The sequence below is a fragment of the Echinops telfairi genome, unplaced genomic scaffold (assembly GCF_000313985.2).
Source record: "Echinops telfairi isolate 266 unplaced genomic scaffold, ASM31398v2 ScPeMD7_15;HRSCAF=58, whole genome shotgun sequence".
In the NCBI taxonomy this organism is placed as follows: Eukaryota; Metazoa; Chordata; class Mammalia; order Afrosoricida; family Tenrecidae; genus Echinops; species Echinops telfairi.
Genome location: NW_022103912.1, coordinates 8,511,604 through 8,518,184, shown reverse-complemented (window position 1 = coordinate 8,518,184; position 6,581 = coordinate 8,511,604).

Below are 6,581 nucleotides of genomic sequence, written 5' to 3'. Positions count from 1 at the left end.
AAAGAACTAGGAGGCAAAGGGCATTTATAGAGGTCTAAATACAGGCATGTATATATGTAAATATATTTATATAGGATGATGGGGAAATAGATCTACGTGCATATATTTATAGGTTTAGTATTAAGGCAGCAGATGGACATTGGGATTCCACTAAAGTACTTCCTCAATGCAAGAACACTTTGTTCTATTAGATTGGCATTCCATGATGCTCACCTTCCTGACACAATTTCTGAAGACAAATGTGTGCATAAGCAAATGTGGTAAGAAAGCTGATGGTGCCCGGCTATCAAAAGATAAAGCATCTGAGGTCTTAAAGGCTTGGAGTTAAACAAGCAGCCATCTAGCTCAGAAGCAACAAAGTCCACATGGGAGAAGCACACCAGTCTGTGTGACCACAAGGTGTCGAAGGGATCAGGTACCAGGCATCAAAGAACAAAAAATCATAACATTGTAAATCAGGGGAGTGCAGACTGGGGACCCAAAGCCCATCTGTAGGCAACTGGACATCCCCTTACAGAAGGGTTGTGGGGAGGAGATGAGCAAGTCAGGGTGCAGAGTAGCAACGATGAAACATACAACCTTCCTCTAGTTCTTAAATGCTTCCTCCTCCCCGCCCCCCCCACTAACATGATCCCAATTCTACCTTACAAATCTGCAATACCAGAGGATGTACACTGGTACAGAGAGGAACCGGAAACACAGTGAATCCAGGACAGATGATCCCTTCAGGACCAGTGGTGAGAGTGGCGATACCAGGAGGGTGGAGGGAAGGTGGGGTAGAAAGAGGGAACTAATTACAAGGATCTACATATAACCTCTTCCCTGGGGGACGGACAACAGGGAAGTGGGTGAAGGGAGACGTTAGACAGGGAAAGATATGATAAAATAATAATAATTTATATATTATCAAGGGTTCATGAGGAAGGGGGAAGCTGGGAGGGAGGGGAAAATTAGGAGCTGATACCAAGGACTTAAGTAGAAAACAAATGTTTTGAGAATGATGAGGGCAATGAATGTACAAATGTGCTTGGCCTACAATGGATGTTATGTATGGATTGTGATAAGAGTTATATGAACCCCCAATAAAATGATTTTTAATAAAAAGAAAGAATCTGAAAAGGAAATTAAGAAAATGATTTTATTTACAATAGCATCTAAAATAATAAAATTCCTAGGAATGAATTAACTAGGGTGATGCAATATCTATTTATTTCATCATATTTATTCAGAACTAAAAACATTGCTAAAGGAATTAAAGCGATGCAGCAATGATGAAAAATACAAGTTTCCTCTAGTTCCTAAATGCTTCCTCCTCCCCTCCCCCCACCGTCATGATCCCAATTCTACCTTGCAAGTCTGGCTAGACCAGAGGATGTACACTGGTTCAGATAGGAACTGGAAACACAGGGAATCCAGGGCGGATGATCCCTTCAGGACTAGTGGTGTGAGTGGCGATACTGGGAGGGTAGGTTGGAAAGGGGGAAACTGATTACAAGGATCTCCATGTGACCTCCTCCCTGGGGGAGGGACAACAGAAAAGTGGGTGAAGGTAGATGTCGGACAGGGCAAGAAATGACAAAATAATAATTTATAAATTATCAAGGGTTCATGAGGGAGGGGGCAGCAGGGAGAGAGGGGAAAAATGAGGACCTGATGCCAGGGGCTTAAGTGGAGAGGAAATGTTTTGAGAATGATGAGGGCAATGAATGTACAAATGTGCTTTACCCAATTGATGTATGTATGGATTGTGATAAGAGTTGCATGAGCACCTAATAAAACGATTTTTTTTAAAGGAATTAAAGAAGGCCTCAATAAATGGAATGACATCCATGCTCACACACCCACAGACACAAAAGAAAAACCAATTTGCTCTGTAAACTTTCACCAAGATAATTTTTTTTAAAAGACTACAGCCAAGGTCAATAATAGACAGGATTTGAGTCAGATTAGACTCAATGGCAGTGTGGGCATATCTGTTTTCCCCTCTCTCAGAATATCTCTTTCGTTGTTGCAGGAATATCTACATCACCACATCTGACAGTGCAATATGTTTCATTACACAATGTGAGGTTATCAGTGACATGGATCAATGAACTTTTGTCTCATTTGGATGCCATTACTGTTGTGTTAACTTAAAAAGTCTGAAGATAAAAGCAATGTGTGTACATGTACCCCCCAGTCAACAGGCCTGTGAGGCTTAGCTGACTGGGATCATCCTCTCCTGCATTACACCTTCGCCTCTCCTCCAAATCCCAGACCCCGTGCTCCAGAAAGCACCATGTTCAAGTGCATCACGGCTTCCTGTTTTATAAATCCTCCTGGTGGTCATGCCCCTGTCTTTGCACAATACAGTCATATCTCTGCTCTTTTGGGGTTTTACAAAAAATATTTCTACTCTTAATTTTTAAAAAATCAAACAGACATAGTTTTTCGGTGGACTTCCTTTTCCGATCATTCACTTACACCCCCACCCTTGCAATGTGATGTAGGACTGCTTTTAACTTCTCTATTATAATTGTTGGTAATGCACTTACTTTAGTTCCTCTTTGTGATTTTCTTAATATATATATACACCTGTATTTCCTGTTCTTTCCATGGTAACCTGTATCCCTTACTCCCTCACTTTATTTTTATGTATTTACTTATTTTTCACTCCCCAACTTTAGATAGCTTCCTTCCTCTTCATTTTGCTCTATTCTCTACTTCTTCTTGCCAACTTCTCACACTGATTTTTCGGCAATTTTTCAACATTATGTGAAAAATCCAATTGACCAGCAAAATGGAACGATAGTTTTAATAAAGACATCTTTTTTTCCCCATTTAGATAGTTTATACACACAGACAGAAATAGAGGGTAACATAAGAGGCATCCATCTATCACTCTAGTTTTATAGAGTTTTAACATTATAACATCTTTTCTCCCCTTAAAAAAGAAATAAAGGAAATATTGTCAATTCAATTAAGGGCCTATGTATCACTTACTCCCTCTATTACTCTGTCTTAGTTATCTAGTGCTATTAAAATAAAAATACCACAAAGGATAACTTTGAGACACTGAAATCTCTTCTCTCTCAGGAGGCCCCGGCTCTAAGGAAATGATTTGTCTCTCTGTTGACTTACATTTTTGGGGAAGAAGGTCATTGCCTCCTTTCAGCATCTGTGGACACAGTGTTCTTGGGAGATTGTCATGTATCTTGGCATCAATCTTCCTCTGGGTCCAGGAGGTTCTTAATATAGTGATCCTGGCTCCAAAGAATAACCCTGCTCTCAGCATTTCTTGCTTGGCATTAAGGTCCTTGAGCTAACATCTCTGCCTTGAATTAAACTGGCCCAGGAGATCCTCTCAGAGGTCAGTCTGTTGATTGGATTTTGCTCTCTGGTTGTATTAATAAATTCAAGACTCGTGCCATAAAATAATCTTCATGAGCTGTGGTCTTGTTTAAAAGATTGGGGGTAAGATCAGTTCTTTGGGCTAGCAGACCTTCACATCACACTTTGTCACCCATCAAGCTGCTCACTTCAGTCTCCTGCTATGTCTTGGAAGATAAAAGCCGACGATGCCTGCCATACCCCAACACAGCCATCTTAAACCAGAACAGGACTGTGGACCGAGTAAGCGTGTTTGTGGCATCCCACTCTAATTTCCTAACATCTGATTGACTGATAACAGGAGATCATGGGGACAGTTATAACATTACATCACTGACAAACCACTGAGAATGTTGGACCAGTCACGTTGGTAAATACTTTTGGTCAGCACCATCAATCCATGACTCTCTTCTTCTTCTTCTTCTTCATCTTTTCACTCCATTTGTCCATAAACTTTTAAATGTAAGACGAACCCTGAGCTATTTCGTCTCAAGTCATGAGAGTGTTCAGCCAGTCTGGCTTACAAAGATCACAGATGTAAGAGTAAACACTGGGAGACACATGGAATTTCCATCCTGAAAGAAGACATGGTATGTACAGAAAACAGTATGTAATCAGCCAATTGTAAGGCATTTCAAGTAAGTTTTTTGAGCATTCAGATGTGACATTAGTTATAAGAAGGTACACATTTTTTTTAATTTAATTAATTTTCATAGAACTATAAAAATTGTGAGATAACTATTAGGAGACCCTGACACTTATAAGAACATTTTCCTACGTTATTGAAAAGAGCCAAAACCAAACAGAACTCCCTGCCATCAGACCATTTCCTGACTCATAACGGCCCTACCCGGGCAGAGCAGAACTGCCTGTGGGGGCTTCTGCCGTGCATCTTCAAGGAAGTAGAAAACCTTATTGTTCGCCCAAGGAGCGCCTGGTGGTTTAGAATTGCTGACCTTGTGGTTACCAGCTTCTAGTGAAGGGAAAGCTAGGTCTTAAAAAGAAAGTCCCAAAATAGAGCTAATACTCTGCTGCTATGAAATGTATCCATTTACCAAAAGCAAAATGTGCGAACATGCCGCAAACACGCTTACTCGGTCCACAGTCCTGTTCTGGTTTAAGACGGCTGTGTTGGGGTATGGCAGGCATTATCGTCTTTTATCTTCTAAGACATAGCAGGAGACTGAAGTGAGCAGAGGAGAGAGCTCAGCTTGATGGGTGACAAAAATGTGACGTGAAGGTCTGCTAGCCCAAAGAACTGATCTTACCCCCAATCTTTTAAACAAGACTGAAGCTCATGAAGATTATTTTATGGGGCGAGTCTTGAATTTATTAATACAACCAGTAAGAAAGCCTGAGTATTGCAGTCTATACAAGACTGCTTAGACCTGTTCATGCAAAGGATGAACCACTGCTACAGTTTCCCAAAGAGCCACTGTTATCGATGAAATCCTGAGGTACTAATCATTTCAGATGTACCATCAAAAGAGGAAAAGCCAGGGCTGTCCTTGTAAAAACACTATTAGCTTATGAAAGACAGGTGCACGGTGCAGCCTTGAGGCACTTGGATTTCTGAGCACATGCTCTCGTCCTAGAACAAGACCTTCATCTGGACACCACAACTGTACTGGCAATGTCCCCTCGTCCCCCGATACAAAGTCAATGTAGAAAACACAACAGAGAAATGGTGACATGGACACATTCCGAGCAAAATAGCACTGCAAAATGGCAAAAACAACAACAACAACAATATAGCAGCATGTGAAATGAAAGACCGTCTTCTTGAATGTTTAAGCCTGCGTGGAAAACAAGGTACCCCTTCAAATTGTTGCTACTCAGCACCTGAAACTCAGGATTCTTTCAAGAGCTGCTGGGAGCTATGATATTCCGAGATTGAATCCATACTCAGAAGTGGTTTTAAAAAATTTTTTTAAATATGTATTGCACAGGTGGTAGCTAACCTACAATACTTTCTTCCTGACCACATTAACCACGCTACTAAGAAATGAATTTTATCTCAATATGTAAAAAAAGCAAAACTCTTGGAAGACTTAGGAGCATAGAAATTTCACAACAGCCTAATGAGATGAGAATGTGTGGGCATTTGAATATAGCTTTAGGACTCACAGGCCACCGTGCATGACCAACGGCAGTTAGCAATGAAGCCTTTGCATATAAACTCAATGTCTCTCACTGATCCAAATACAGAAATGAGAAGTGTTTGCAAAACTTTGATAAGAAAATCAGACCTCCAAAAAATTTTCCTACCAAAGAATCATTTCCATTGAATAAAGCATCAGCTGCTACAGACGTTTTCAAATAAATGTCTAAGACAGTACTGGTTTGAATTCTATCTATCCCCCTTTCCCCCTCATGAACTTTTGAAGCCCCCTCATAGAGTTAGACTTTGTATTTTTATGAAGGAGTCCTGGGGCACAACAATTAAGCCCTTAGCTGCTAAACCAAAAGGTTAAGAATTGAAACCTACCCAGCAACTCCACAAGAGGAGTTCCCAGGGAAAGGACTTCTCTAAAGATTGCAGTTAAGACTATGGGGCTGTTCTAATCTGTTGGATGCAGTCAGTCTTCAACATGGGGGCATCACTGGAATGGTACCTGACGACAACAGCTTGTTTTCATGAGAGATTTCTTTAGTCTCACATAATTCCCATATCAAAACCAGTCGCAGTCAAGTGTACCTTGACCCGTGGCCACCCCACCTGTGTCAGAGTAGAACTGCCCTCCGTGAAGTGTTCAGGGGTGTATGTTCTGGAAATAGATGACCAGATGTTTCTCCCGAGGCACTGTTGGGTGGACTCATTAGCTGCTGAGTTTAACTGTGGCACTACCCAGGATGCCACACAGCACTTAGTTTCTTTAGCACCCTTCCAGTTTTATTTCTCTCTACATAATATTATATGATGGTAAATTTTTTTTTAATCTTGCTACAAAATCATAAAGGCTTTTATTGAACAAAAACACCCAAATGTGAAGCTCTTGTTTCTTGGAAAATCCTCAGCTAGGTCCATGCCCTTCTGAAGGCAGTGTTTCTAGTGCTCCAACCCTTCCCTAAAGAATTCTGCTCCCCATGGAAAGAGGGAACCTATTACAAGGAACTATATGTGACCCCCATCCCTGGGGGACGGACAACAGAAAAGTGGGTGAAGGGAGACATCGGACAGGGCAAGATATGACAAAATAATAATTCATAAA